Source organism: Malus domestica, chromosome 13 (genome assembly GCF_042453785.1).
Source record: "Malus domestica chromosome 13, GDT2T_hap1".
NCBI lineage: Eukaryota > Viridiplantae > Streptophyta > Magnoliopsida > Rosales > Rosaceae > Malus > Malus domestica.
Genome location: NC_091673.1, coordinates 21180238 through 21196499, shown reverse-complemented (window position 1 = coordinate 21196499; position 16262 = coordinate 21180238). Strand labels below are relative to the sequence as shown.

The 16262-nt window shown below is 37.7% G+C and overlaps 1 long non-coding RNA gene across 1 annotated transcript; it reads right to left on the bottom strand.

Moving 5' to 3' along the window:
- Positions 1 to 13587: 13587 nt before the first annotated feature.
- LOC114820707 (uncharacterized) lies at positions 13588 to 15947 on the bottom strand. Its single transcript, XR_003768160.2, has 6 exons — positions 15726 to 15947; positions 14751 to 15044; positions 14337 to 14402; positions 13946 to 14054; positions 13765 to 13836; positions 13588 to 13676 (listed from the first exon to the last, which is right to left on the bottom strand). It is a non-coding gene; the product is annotated as an uncharacterized lncRNA (long non-coding RNA).
- Between the last annotated feature and the right edge of the window lie 315 nt (positions 15948 to 16262).

The following is a 16262-nucleotide window of genomic DNA, read 5'->3' as shown; positions in this document are numbered from 1 at the left end:
AGGGAAAAAGCATGATATGGGATACTCTTGCTTTTAACCTTGATGATATGAGATATTATTGCTCTAGTGTAGCTTGTTTGCAGAGGTATTATCGATGGAAAAGAAAGCAGAGTATTTCGAGAGGCTTCGTTGGGAGTGCCCTCTCAGATATGAGGAAGGGTTGAGCATTTTTGCAGGTCTGCCTGTCCATTGAGGATAGAGGTCGACATACATAGGAGTTTCCCTAACAACAAGTAGTAATGCTATTCCTTTACCCTGCTTGGTCATAGCACGATAGTGGTAGCTGCCAGCTTCACGTGTGTCAGAGCATTTTGAAAAAGTGGTCTGTGGTATCTGGAAAGCTGATGTTGCGTGTGAAGATTACAAACAAGCTTTATCCAAGGAGATCTGGCTCTCGAAGTTGAGAACGCGGTGCCTCTTCGGTTTTCGAACAAGCAATTCTGTCGAGGATCTGGCTCTCAAGATTCGGAGAACGGTGCCTCTTCGATTTTTGAGAGAGCAATCCTGCTGGGAGTCTGGCTCTCGAGATTCGGATAGCGGTGTCTCTTCGATTTTTGAGAGACTAATCATGTTGGGAATCTGACTCTCGAGATTCGGAGGACGGTGCCTCTTGGATTTTGGAGCAAGCAATCTTGTTGGGAGTGTTTTCTCGAATATGAGTAAAGGTTGGGCATGTTTGCTAGTCTACCTTGCCACGGAGCACAGAGGTTGACACACAGGGACTTTCCAATTATCCAGCAGTGGTGCTGTTCCTTTACCCTTGTGGGTAATAATATGGTAGCTAGACCTTTAAAAGTTATGTGTCTAAACTTTGTTAGTGCTGTTTCTTTGCTATTCTTTTACCCTTCTTGGTCATAGCGATGTAGTGAGAGCTGCAAGCTTCACGTGTCTAAACTTTGTCAGAGATCTTTGGCAAAGTTATATGTGGTACCCATGAGCTGATGGTGCGTGTGGAAAGTGGATGATTGAATAGTAAGATTCACGTGTTTTCTACTCCACCAGAAATCTTCAACAGAATGCCCGTAATTTCAGCAAAGCTGAGTGTACATGTGACAGGTGCTGACAAGGCTGAAAAAAGCAAGTGCATCTTCGATTTCTGAGATCGGCCCTCGTGGTCTCTGAGCAGCCTAGCTTTTGAGAAAGCAAGCACCTCTTCGATTTCTGAGATCGGCCTTCGTGGTCTTTGAGCAGCCCAGTTTTTGAGAAAGCAAACGCCTCTTTGATTTCTGAGATCGACCCTTGTGGTCTCTGAGCAGCCCAGCTTTTGAGAAAGCAAACGCCTCTTCGATTTCTGGGCAGACGCCTCTTCGATTTCTGAAGCTCTGTCGTGTGCAGATTTTTATAGAGGCTGGCATTAAGTTCCAAAGCACACTTGAATCTTCACCAATAGAAGCTCCCTTCTTGCACTTCTAAGATCTTGATTTATCCGACCTCTTCTCTTTTCAACACCTTTGAAAATGTCTGGCCCCTCCGACCATCGTTTTGACTTGAACCTTGTTCAAGAGGCAGCCACGTCTTCTCCAGACAACATATGGCGCCCATCCTTCTTATCCCCTACTGGTCCTCTTATAGTTGGGGATTCCATGATGAAGAATGATATGACTGCTGCAATAGTGGCCAAGAACCTTCTCACTCCCAAAGATAACAGACTACTTTCCAAACGGTCTGATGAGTTGGCTGTTAAGGATTCTCTAGCTCTAAGTGTTAAGTGTGCAAGTTCTGTGTCTAATATGGCCCAACGCCTATTTGCTCGAACCCGCCAAGTTGAATCATTGGCGGCTGAAGTGATGAGTCTCAAACAAGAGATTAGAGGGCTCAAGCATGAGAATAAACAATTACACCGGCTCGCACATGACTATGCTACAAACATGAAGAGGAAGCTTGACCAGATGAAGGAATCTAATGGTCAGGTTTTACTTGATCATCAGCGATTTGTGGGTTTGTTCCAAAGGCATTTATTGTCTTCGTCTTCTGGGGCTGTACCGCGTAATGAAGCTCAAAATGATCAACCTCCGATGCCTCCTCCTTCTAGGGTTTTGTCCAGTACTGAGGCTCCGAATGATCCCCCTCCGGTGTCTTCTCTTTCTGAGGCTCTACCGACTGCTGAGACTTCTCCTAAGCAACCTTTGTGAAGGCTCCCTCTTGTTTGTTTATTTTGACTCATGTATATGTACATATTTGTAACTTATCGGAGATATCAATAAATAAGCTTTGCTTCATTTCAACGTATTGTGTTAAATACCCCAAAGCCTTCTTCACTGAGTGGGGTCGGCTATATGAATCTTAGAACGCCATTGTGCTCGGTCCTGTGTCATGTCCTCCGTTAGATCCAAATACTCTAAGTCTTTTCTTAGAGTCTCTTCCAAAGTTTTCCTAGGTCTTCCTCTACCCCTTCGGCCCTGAACCTCTGTCTCGTAGTCGCATCTTCTAACCGAAGCGTCAGTAGGCCTTCTTTGCACATGTCCAAACCACCGTAACCGATTTTCTCTCAATTTTCCTACAATTTCAGCTACTCCTACTTTACCTCAGATATCCTCATTCCTAATCTTATCATTTCTCGTGTGCCCACACATCCAACGAAGCATCCTCATCTCCGCTACACCCATTTTGTGTACGTGTTGATGCTTCACCGCCCAACATTCTGTGCCATACAGCATCGCCGGCCTTATTGCAGTCCTATAAAAATTTCCCTTGAGCTTCAGTGGCATACGGCGGTCACACAACACGCTGGATGTACTCTTCCACTTCATCCATCCAGCTTGTATTCTATGGTTGAGATCTCCATCTAATTCTCCGTTCTTTTGCAAGATAGATCCTAAGTAGCGAAAACGATCGCTCTTTGGTATTTCCTGATCTCCGATCCTCACCCCTAATTTATTTTGGCCTCCATTTGCACTGAACTTGCACTCCATATATTCTGTCTTTGATCGGCTTAGGCAAAGACCTTTAGATTCCAACACTTCTCTCCAAAGGTTAAGCTTCGCATTTACCCCTTCCTGAGTTTCATCTATCAACACTATATCGTCTGCGAAAAGCATACACCAAGGAATATGGACATTGTTAAAAATTTAGAAAACAGAAAGTAAACCATATAGAGAACCGAAAAGGGGGAATTATGCTTTTGATAAGTTAAATGTGTTTCTCTTTCCTGTATGAGCTATGACTATGAGTGATTGAGGTAGTTGTATCTGTAGATTCACAATTTCTGCTGTATTACATATATCTCATACTTTAATGTTATTGTTGTTTGCAGTAATTTCTGTGAATTTTATTGTATTTTCATACTTTTCTGATTTCCTTCTAAATTTGCAGGTGCCTCCAACATTGAGATTTGTGATGGATGGTGAAATACCCGACTATTTGCTTGCCAAAGATTTGATTCTGCAAGTAAGTTTAACCAGGTCTCAAGGCATTTTTTTTTTATTTTTCATTCAGTCTGCATAGCTTAAGAAGAAGTTAAAATTCTAAGAGTGAGACATATGATTTTATTTGCTTGATATGTAACACATCCAGCCTTGTTGTTTCCTTGATAAATGAATTTCATATGGCAGATTATTGTTGAAATATCTGTTTCTGGTGGAACATATAACGCTATGGAGTTTGTTGGCAGCACTGTTGAAAGCTTATCTGTGAGTGAATATAATGGTTGTTACCGCATGTATGATCATACCATTCATCTGGTTTTATCTGTTAATTACTCTTTCACAAACCTGTGCTGGACAGATGGAAGAAAGGATGACATTATGCAACATGGTTGTTGAGGCTGAGGGTCAAAATGGTGTTGTTCCTGCTGATAGCACTACATTTAAGTACCTTGAGGTTAGTGCTACAAATCTGCAAACGCTGCGATGGCAACCTCTCTCCCTCTCTTTCCACTCCTCCTTTAAATGGGCTTGGGAGCACTACATTTTCTTGTTACAGTTACGTTTTTTTGTGGGTGGCTGTCACAAAATTGTTCATTTTGACTGTTACATACATTTGTGTTGTCTAGCACAAGCTATATAATGTTTTATGTTGAATTGCAGGATAAGACGTCTGTTCCCTATGAACCTGTTTACAGTGATGCTAAAGCAAGGTAATTTATACTACTTTTTTTTTTCTTTTTTTTTTTTTTTTTGAGAATAAACGATAACACTTCAAAAAAAAAAAAAAAAAACCCAAGAATTATAAAATAGTGGATAAGAAATCCACCCATGTAGCAAAGCTAGCTAAGACCTCTCAAACAAATCTGATTACAAGTAACATAACCTCAACCATAATCATTTTACGGCTACTAACACATCCCACACTATATGAGAAAGAGAATAATCCTTTAACTCATTCGAAGCTGATGCCCACAGGGCTGCTCAGTATCTTACTCTACCCCATAGTTTTGCTACCCCCACTCCATTATAATCCTCAAAAACTCTTCTTTTAGGTACCGTTTGGTACGTGGGACGGGACGGAACGGAACGGGACGAGCCGTTCCGTCCCACGTTTGGTGTGCCTAAAAACTATGGAACGGGTTGTCCCATGGGACAAAATTTGGTTGATTTTTCGTTCCACCTCTTCCTCCTGGAACGACCCGTTCCACATCCGTGGAACACAAATTTATAACATTTTATGACAAAATTTCTCCTTATCTTTTTCAATATTTACATCATCTGTTCGGTCCCGTCCTGTCTCGTCCTGTTCCCTCCCATCTGAGTACCAAACGGTACTCCAACCAAATGTTCCAAAAAACTGCCAACACCAAACAACCCCACAAAGCTTTAGCTTTCCTCCCCTTTCCTAAAGCCTCAAAATTGGTGCTTAGAAGCTCGAAACAACCCTTCGGAATGACCCAACTAACTCTAACTTCCTGAACCAATTTCCACCACAACTGTATTGAGTAAGAGCAATGGAGAAAAATACGATTAACATTATCCTCCTCAAATTTACACAAACTGCACCAATGGGGAGAAATACAAATAAAAGGCCTTCGCCTTTGAACTTGATCACAAGTGTTGACCTTCCCAGTAGCCATTAACCACACAAGAACTTTGACCTTCGGAGGAGCTTTTGATTTCCAAATATGAGAAAAGGGTGGAAAATGTTGCACAGTTGCATTTTGCTCAAGAAAGAGCTATAGGATTTGCAAGTGAACAATCCTAATAAGTCTAGTTTCCACCTTCTATTATCCGCTCTTGATCGAATCAAACAAAGATTTTCCACCTTCTGTAATAACCTAGCCGCCTCTTCTATCTCCAACTCATTCAAATTTCTTCTGAAATCAAAAGTCCAGCTCAAAGAATGAAGAGAAAAATCCACAAAACTTGAAATGCTCTGGTTGTGCATTCTCGATAACAAGAATAATCTAGGATATTGCTCTTTCAATGATCCACCTTCCAACCAATCATCCCCCCAAAACCTCACCCTATCCCCGTTGCCCACCTCAAACTTACAGCACTCTAGGAACAATTGAAGACCAGACGAAATATCTTTCCAAGGGCTACGACTTGAAACACACAACGAAGGATTTGCATCCCACCCATTTTCCTGCAACCCGTACTTCTTATCACCTTGTGCCAAAGAGCATTTGATTCCTTTGGGAATCTCCACAACCACTTAGCCAGTAACGCTTCATTCCGTTTCCTCAAATTCCCCACACCTAAACCCCCTTCCTCCTTACTTTTAATAACTACCTCCCATTTCAGCAAATGGTTTTTCTTTCCTTCCTCTACCCCTTCCCAAAAAAACCCTTTCAATAGTTTTTCCAGCCATCCAATCACCCCGCAAGGAATTTTGAACAAAGACATGTAATAAATTGGCAAGCTTCCCAAAACAGATTGAATCAAACTTAATCTACTACCTCTAGATAAGAAAGCCTTCTTCCAACTTTGAAGTCTTTGTTCGATCTTTTCTACAACTGGATCCCAAAACGTAAGTGCTCTTGGCCTTCCCCCAAGAGGGAGACCCAAATACTTTATTCGCCAACTACCCACCTCACAACCCCAAGAATCTGCCATCCTTTTAATTTTCTCACAATCTGAGTTTATTCCAGCCAAAGAGCACTTTGCTTTGTTAATTTTCAAACCTGAAATAGTACAAAATAAGTTGAGCAACTCTAAAAATTGTTCCAAACTTCCTCAGCCCCTGCCAAGAAAAAAATGGTGTCATTAGCAAATTGAAGATGCGAAATCTCCACCTTTTCTTGCCCAATGCACAAACCTTTGATCAGATGATTCTTTTGTGCCTTCTCCAATAATGTACTCAAGACATCAACTAAAAAGGTGAAAAGAAAAGGTGACAATGGATCACCTTGTCTCAAACCTCTTGAAGCTTTAAATTTTCCTCTAGGCCTCCCATTGATCAAAACTGAGAAATTTGCGGAACTTAGACAACCCTGCATCCATTTCCTCCATTAATTGCCAAAACCTTTTCTTTGTAAGACTTCATCCAAAAATCTCCACTCCACATGATCATAAGCCTTTTCAAAATTAATCTTGAACACCAATCCCTCCTTTTTCTTCTGCCTTACCTCTTCTACAACCTCATTTGCAATGAGGACCACATCCAAAATTTGTCTACCTTTAACAAAAGCTCCTTGATATAGAAAGATTGTGCTACCCATAACTGATAGAGATTTTACCACACATGCAAAAGGGTTAAAAACTCATATAATACTTGCAGGAATAACAAGGTTATTGTAGTATAAACGGATCTCATAAGGTCGTTCTCCACAGGGATTATTAAATCATTCTAAGCAAACCAAATTCCAATTGATTATTGTAAAACAGAAATTTGAGATGATTGATTTTTATGACCTAATTTAATAAAACGAATTTAACTAATAAAAATAAACTAATCTGCAATATTAAAGATGAAGAAAAAGGAAACAATTTGGTAGAAATCAAATTAAGAAAACACTAGGGATCCACTGTCACCTTAACAATCCTATTTAGTTCTCTTAATTACTTATGACTTATACATGCATATTTCGAAGGTTAGGTTTTCCTAATATACGCCTACTTGGACCCCCAACATAGAGCGTATATCAAACATGCAATCTGTTTGTGGGATTCAAATAAAATCTAAACATGCATGACTCATTAAATTCTATGAAACCTTTTGAAAAACCATGCAACCCTCAAGACGTGGTATTCATCCTAAGTGAACTTGCACATATTAATCACAAGAAGCCTTCGTCAATTTCAGGGACCAACCTCTGACCAAAATTGCATCAAATTACTTTTCTAAACGTCATAATGGTGATCAAGCGTCAAGATAATTAGATTGTTTAAATCAGTTATTAATAATTCGAAAACCGACATGCATATAATCATAAGCAAATTGAAGAGAAACTACATATTCTTACTAATGCTTGTGACCTCACCCTAGCGAAAAGAGAATTCGTTACGCATATTCATAATAAAAATCATAAAGTTCTTTATTGAAAAAATAAAAGATCGAAAACACCTAGAATGGAAAAAGTCTAAAAATCTCTACGCTTGGCCAATTTCCTCTCTTCAAGAACGCACGAAGAAGAAGTTACCAGAATAAAGCGGGAAAGCTTATGTAACCTAGCAGAAATTAAATCCTCCTAATAAAATGTCTTCCAATCCAACTAGGAAACTAAATACTAAAATAAAATAGGAAACATATCCCTAAATTAAATAGTAATATTCGCCTAAAATCTGAACAGCCACGTTTTGGACCCTTAAACTGCTCCAAATCCGGTCTAATATAGCTGGATCTAAGGTTTGGAATATTCTGAACACTTTTCTAGAAGGCTACGAACCCATCAGAGGTCATCTTGGGCTCCAAAAACGCAATTCAAGCCCAGAAACTTCATTTTCCAGCACTGCACACTGCTACTTTATTTCGTCTCCAGAAAATAACCGCTTTGGTAGAAAAATCTCAAATTTTTACACGAACACGCCAAGAGACACATGAACGTCCTTCAATTTGAATCCCTCCAAAATTCGTCTGTTTGACCACGTTTTGCTCTAGAGGAAGTCGAACATCCTATATTGAAAATATAAATCAAAGTATCAAAATTCTACCAAAATAATTACCAAAACATACTAAGAATAGGGTAAAATATATAATATGAAATTGACTCATCAATAACCTCCCTTAGTCTTGATGCAAGCACTTTCGCCACAATTTTGTATAAACTAGTAACTAGGCTTATAGGCCGGTAGTTCGTCACTTTCAAAGAATTTGACTTTTTCAGAATAAGACAGATGAATGTTTCATTTGTCACCACATTTATTATCCCTTTCTCAAAGAACTCCATCACCTTCAAAATATCCACTTTCAAGATATCCTAGCAATTTTGAAACATTAGCAAAGAGAACCCATCTGGAACTGGCGACTTATCCCTTCCACAATCAAAAACTGACTTTGAACTTCCTATTTCTCAAAAGGCCTCTCAAGCCAAGCTGCCTCATATTCATTTAGGTATCGTTTGGTATGCAGATGGGACTGGACGGAATGGAACGGAGAGGGAGTAAGATGCCCTCGGATGAAAACAAGGAGGAAGAAGAAGGAGACGAAGAGGTTATAATTTTGTGTTCCATGAATGTGGAACGAGTCATTCCAGGGGATGAGGTGGAACGAAAATTCACCCAAAACTCGTCCCGTGGAACAACACGTTCCACCCGTTTTAGGCGTACCAAACGTGGGACGGAACGTCTCGTCCCACTCTGTTCCGTCTCATCCCACGTACCAAACGGTACCTTATTGAGCACCAGTTAATGCCTTCCAAACCCCAACACTCCTCTTCATTGCTGCTAAACAGGGACTTGAATCTGAGAATACTCCAACCAAAGATTCAAAAACTGAGATTTGTTTTATGTTCCGTATCACTACTATACCCCCAGATCTTCCTTGTGCAGGGGCGAAAACCGGCCACTCTTTAAATCTACTTCCCCAAACACTTGCCACTAGCCTCCTGTCTATTAATGCTTTCTTTGTTTCTTGTAAAATTACGATGTCGGGCTTTAAGCGACGAAACTGCTCTTTCAAAGATACCTTCTTCTGCCTACTTCCCAGACCTCTAACGTTCCAACTAATTATCTTCACAAAGTTTGACAATGCCCCTCTTAACTTTTTTATCTCCCTTCTTTCCACCCACATACTTGCTAAAATTGACTTTCCTAGTATTTTTTCCATGAAATAAAGACCTTTTCAGTGGAACCAAAGAAACTTTCAGATTTGACATGAAATTGGTAGCTCGACTATTTGCCTCACATTTGACCGATATGGATCCCAACCTTTTCCTCCTGCTATACTTTTAACAAATTCTTGTTCTTTTCAGTATCCTTGATTTCAACTTGTTCCACAGCGTCTGAAACTCCTTTATAATACTACTGAGAAACTACCTCATCCAGTGTCGATCTTATTTCCACGGTTGTATCGGTGAAGAGATTCTCGAGCACGCCGTCAAAGCGTTCAATAACATCAAAGATTTCTTTTTCATCTTGCGTAGAATCACCAAGCTCCTCTTCTTCACCAAACTCGAACGGACACGAAGAATCAAAACCAAAATCCTCTGTCAATCTGGACTTGTCCACAAAACTGTTGTTCGAGGTTATCTCCTTCAACTCCCTTAGTTCCTCCACACTAAAAAAACTGAACCCTTCCAACCTCTCTCTTTGTTCAGATAATTTCCCCTCAATCAACTCGCCTGATGGGCATATTGTATCGTCATCATCATCAATCTCCTTTTCTTCTTCCTGTTCACAAACACCTTCTAGGAGTGTGAGATTGGGAGATTTAAATTCCTTCTACTTAGGCCCCTCGAGTATAGCCTGATAAAATCCAAAATCATCTGGAAAAAGATGTCAAATTCTCCATATCTCCCAAGGAAATTCAATTTTAAGAACGTTGGGTTTCTTCTTGAATCACCATCGGAATAAGCTCCCTTAACCAAAAGGTGATGAGAGCTCTTCTCTGTTGAAATCTGACAAGTGCTACTTCCTGTTGAAGCTATGTACCTTGGTTCCACCAAAAAAATCAATTTGGATTTCACGGGATTTTAATAGATTTTTTTTAAGTGACAGATTTCAAAGGATTTTAAAATATTCTCAATTTTATATGGATTTTGTCAGATTTATATGGATTTCTAATATAGATTTCTATGGATTTGTATGGATTTCTTTCGTGGATTTCTTAAGATTTGGACTTCTTTCAAAGATTTCTTAGGATTTTACTCTTAGGATTTTACCCTTAAATAAGATTGATATCTGGTGGTTCATTATCATAATCTCCACAATAGACCAAGAAATACTAATTGACGAGTCTACTACTTACAAAGTGTAAGAAGGTCGCGCACTAATCTAGAATCAAATAACAATGAAACACAAATTAATTTCAGAAAAAGAACAAAAAACACTGATATAGAAACCTGAGAAAAAGTGGAGAGTGTTCCACGAACACTATGATCAAGTAGAGTTCAGATTTCCTCAATTGGGGGAAGCCAAGCAGCCTTTTCGGTTAACCACAACAAAAATTCAATAGAGCCAAATCCTACATTCCCACATTCAATTTCCTACATAGTCTAATAGCAATAGTACATTATCCAAATTCAACAGAGCTAAATCCTACATTCTCACATAATATCATTAATTAAACTAAACACATCATTCATTAAACATAATCCAACATAATTCAGTTAACAAGTATGAATAAGCCAATTAAACATAATCCAAAATAAAACGAACAAAAAAAACTAATGTATCATGAGTCATATCATTTCAAATTATAGCGTATCCAATTTGACCGCTCTTCCGGTGACATCTTCATAAATGCATCTTTTTTTGTTTTAGTATCGAGCAAAGCGACCGCTTGATAGCGAGTAGGTTCATCCAAATTTGGGGTTTCCTTGATGGCATCCCATATAGAATTTTGTCTCTCTCTATCCTTATCCCTTTTCTCCAACAGACTATGGACTCCTCGGAAGTCAGTGGCAATTGAACCGAGAGTAAGTGAAATATTTTCCATAATTCTAGCTTGATTAGTGGTCTCAAATGATCTAGTATTCCCTTGCTATTGGGTTCTGTTTCGTTTCCTACGGTTGGTGATTTCTGAGGGAATCTTTGAGCTAGTGGCTTGAGTGGGTAAGAATGGGGATGATTGATCGAATGATGAAGTTTGGTGTGATGCTTGGTTTTGATTTAGTACAAAGCCCCCATTTTCCTCATCGTAAAACAAGTTCTCTATCCAACTTGTTCATCTTCCTCTGTTCCACCTTGTCTATCTTCCACTACAAAAGTTCTTGCATCAGTTTCCTCACCCAATCCCAATGAGTGTTTTCCAGTGGCAGTTGCATCTCCAAGTACGATTTGCAAATCTTCAAAGTCATCACAAGATTTTTTGCAAATGCTTCTTTGGTCTGGGTGGGCCTACAAAATAAACAAGAAAATCACAATTGTTCAATAAATTATAAGTATACATTCAAGTTACATATAATATTTTAAATAAAAGCCAAGAAGCTCACCCAAAAGTATTCTTCCCAAACTTCGTCATCAGCAACAAATCTCTTTGTGTTGGCATCCCACCCAAAGCCAAAGTTGCTTCCCATAAGTTGACTATACTTTCCATATTCTTTCTTAAAATATCTCATTCGACTTGTGTAATGCTTATAAGTTTTATTACACTTTAGTCTTTCATTAAGTGCCGGAAGTATTCTTGTCGTCACAATATCTTTGGTTAGCAAGCCATTAGCATCACGCCATCCACGCAATGTAGCTTCAACGAGCAATTGTAACAACACTTTGCACTCTTCCAAAGTCCAAGCGCTATAATCACTTTTGGCCTTCACTTTTCCAATTTCTTGTTGTTCATCTCCCATTTCTAATTACTAGTGATGGAAACAGTAGCAGTAACAAAAAAATCAATTCAAGACATACTTAACAAAAACCATCCGAATCATATAATATGCAATGCGTTAATAAAACAACAAAGTACCTTAATTAACCAAACAAATATAGTAAGCTCTAGTCTAATTAATCATAATAATCAAATTCATGAAAAAATGCTAATCATAATAACCAAATTCAATACAACAAACAAAACTAGGGGAAAATATTCAATCGAAACTCTTAACAAATGAATAGAATAATGCGAATGACCTATGAATGATCATTTGCAGAAACCAAAAATCAATGCACCACATCAACAACAGTCGGAAAGAATCTCCAAAAGTTGATACATACAAAAAGAGAATCAGTTTCCTCAAGCAAGAGAAACAAGAATTTTCCCAACCATAAAGGATTATATATGTTGTGATTGGCTCATATTTTGAGCTAGCAACAATAAGGTAACCCGTGAGTGGCTTTGGGGCTTGATTAAAAGTCAAAGCAAGGAGCATGTTTTGTGGAAGACAATCATGATTGTGTTTGTAGTCATCATTTAAAGTTGCTACAAAGGACAAAGCAAGAGTAGGCTTGCTTTTGGACTTTGGAAACATGACCCCGTAAACTTTGGTTTTCTTTATGCAAGTGTGCTTGCTTTCTTTGTAATTTAATGTAAAGAAAGAAAGGGGTTGCATGTTAAGTAGGGCTTGCCGAGTGAGAGGGGAAGAGAAGTGTGGGAACATCCAGAGGAGAACACAAGTGGTAGAAAAATATAGAGTGAGAGTGAGAAACTCTTGGAGAGAGTGAGTCTCTTAGTAAAATTCTGTGAGGGTACAAGGGATTGGGGTTTGGGTTATGTCGATTTAACTCAAGTGTATCTTGTACTAGTTATTCTCATAGTGAAGAGCAATATCTCTCGGAGGACGTAGGCAGGTTTTTGCCGAACCTCGTAATTCTCTTGGTGTCTTTATTTCTTGTATTTTAAATTGTTCAACTGTGGGTTTATAAGTTGGTGAGATAGTGGCCAAAGCACAACAATATAATGTTGAAGAAATATCGTTATGGTTGAAATCATACAATAAAGAAAGGCATCAATTCAAGGATTTTCCCAACCATAAAGGATTATATAATTAAGAGATTTTAGAGCAAAGTTCCAGTCCACGAAACCTTTGAAACTGCCCTCTTTTTTTCTAGCGAAAGGAAAAATGGACTAGTGATCAAAAACTAGAATTTTGATCCTTAATTAACCTAACAATGACAATGGAGAACTGAACACAGATTAAGAACTAAACCCAAATACACTTCTAATAAAAAAAACAACAATTCTTGAATTCTCACAGACCACATATATTTAAGAAATAATAAAAACCCATCAAATTTATTCAATCCCCTTTCAATTATTTGGAGTAAAATATCCAAAGTTCCTCTCGGCTGGTTAAAAAAACATGCATATTAGCTAATCTATTGCATGTATATTAGGTTTTCTCTTTTCATTGCTTCAAATGTATCAGTTTTTCAGCTATCAAACAGAAAAACAATACAACTGAAAAATAATCAACACAAAAAGCATGAATTCGAAGAACCTAGGGATACGTGGTATTATACGTATAGATATATACTAGAAAGCTCTACCCGCGCGTTGCTTTTGGATTAAAAATTGTAAGAAAGATTATGTTTCAAAGATGTAAAGTCTATGCCATGAAAGATTTATACTATTTACATATGAAAGATTTAATCTATATGCAACAGACACCAAAAATTGTAGAAGTTTCTAGAATGACAAAATACGACAAATGTTGTTTACTGCAACGCTCAAAGTTTTTCTCCAGTACTATTGATTGTTAAGAAAGCACCCTAGGCAAGGAAAGAAAATATTGTAACACATGAATTTATATGACAATGGAATTATACCATAAAGAAAATAAGAATATAGTATGGTTACCTTTTTCAGCAATTTTATAGCACCTCATTCACTTTTGTGCGTTTGCCTCTTTGATTAGTTTTGTCTCACTACCTTAAATGTATAACAAAGATCGAAAAATGACAAATGTATATTAGATAAAAGCTGGATGAAAAATAGGAGAAAACACTCTTTGGTAGGGTGTAAACAGAAAGTTATATACCTATCGATCACTTGGGGTGGCAAAAATTGTATAGCTGAAGCTGCAATGTAAGCGTTCTATATCACTGTGACTGTGCATCATTCCTTTCTTAGTTTCTTTTAGTTCAAACCTAAACCAAAGAAAACAAACAAAATATTAAATACAGTTGATCATCTGTCTTTGCAATTTAACTTCTAACATGACTAAAGAAATCCCAAAACAGAAACTATAATTTGAATTTGTGCATAGATGGTCAACCGTGTTCAAATGTCTTAATAAAGTACATCCACCAAATTGGAAATATCAAGTTGTGAAAAATGAAGCTAATTCCTTTATAATATCAAAATGTTGGTCAAAATACCACATTGTGAACAAATATATCATAAGGGACAAATAGAGAAACGATACTTACCAATATCGACATATGGATTGCTTCGAAAGAATGTTACATGCAGTGTTATTATCTCAATGGTTTGGTCTACGATAAGAAGAGTAACTATTTAGAAAACAGCATCATTGCTACTTGCTAGTCTTCCTACATGATTTAAGAATATAATTAATTAAACAGATACGGGATCACATTGAAAATAAATTATCACATGCAACTCAAAAAAAAAAAAAAAAAAATAGAGTTGTCGGAAAAATCAAAAACCCTTGCCGAAAAAAGTAACTGTTATACAATTAGATCTCTGTTAATAATTGCACGTTTAAATCTTTTTCTTGATTAGTAAGATGTCATAAATACAATGTTTCACAGTTCATTACATTTTCATTTCTAGCCATCTGAACCTGAAACACATAACTAATGAGTGTTATAAAAACTTACCACAACATTGTCAAAAGAGAATATAAGACCATAAGCTTCATCCAGTTTCACGACATATCGTATTCGTTTAAGAAAATCTTATTGCAGTTTGTCATCCAAAAAATCCTACCCACAGTAAAAATTAACAGTAGTAAGTCATATAGCATAATCAGTAAATGAATTTCGACAGAGCATAAAAAACAATGACTACTATACATATAACTCCATAAATTACACCACATGAACCCTGAGAGGTCCAACATGTCCAAAACTCTCAAAACCTTCTCCATATTCAGCTCCAATCGCCTGAAAACACTGAAAAGTGGAGGAAAAAAGCATAAATTCATCAAAATTTCCTACCCAAGGATAAGTTAAAAATGGAAAGTATTTCACTGGCGAATATATGGATGAGTATTAGTTACTATTTTGAACTGTTGGTAACACAGAAAATACTCTTCCATTCTCTTACCCACCAAAAAAAGAAACCACTATAAAAATCTCAAAGAAAGTCTTCGCAAGATTATCCAAATTACAAAAGTGGTAAACCAGCAAGTCATGTTTTGGATCAATGTTGGACCATATTTGTTTCACTTTAAGTGTCATAATTACAACCTCAAGATTAGATTCTAAATTCCACAATTAGATGAGCAATGCTTCCTGATTCCGCATGATTATTGACATGCTATTCACACAACCTTAAATTTTAAAAGAACACACAAAAGAAATAGAACATAAAGTATCCCTCTCTTTTTACCTTCTAAAAACGTGGCTCAGGGTAGTCAGAGGCTTAGCTTTCTAGTGTTTACAATCCACGAAATAAAAAATAAATAGAAAAGAACCTCTATAACCAAATACAGCAGACCTTTTCTAAAAGATTGTAAACCACAAACAATCTTGTTTGAAAGAGAGGTGTCATCTACAGCAATATTGAAGAATTAAGAACTTAGAAACAAAAAATTAACTGAAAATTGAAAATGTGGAATAAATGAGTCTTACTTCAATAAATGAGCCCTCTGCTTCCGTGAGGACGCCTGTGCTTTTCCATTGCTCATCAATAAGCTTTGTCAACTACTCAGATGGAAGTGCTCTTAAGTGTTGACCATTCATCCACCTTTAATTTGTAAGAATATGGAAAGAAAATATAAACAGGAAATGTCAATGCTTCAGTAATGCCCTTAATTCAAGAATTCTATAAGCAGCCTAAATTCTCAAAGACACGATCCACATGAAATCTTGTTTTTTGAATATTTTTAAATTTGTAGGTTTAGATGGACGTGTATGGTCTCCCAGTACCAGGGTCTGGTGGCAAGACTTGCTCTCAGATATTTGAGGAAGCTGGATGCGACACACCTGCAAGTCCCAGTTGCGGTGCTTGCCTGGGTGGTCCGAAAGACACGTATGCTCGCTTAAATGAACCTCAGCCAAGTACATCCTTTTCTGCAATACATCCACAAGGATCTAATGTGCTCTCATGTCTTGGGGCAGCTGGACCTCATGCATTGTTGCATTTCACTATATCGTTGTCTTTGATAG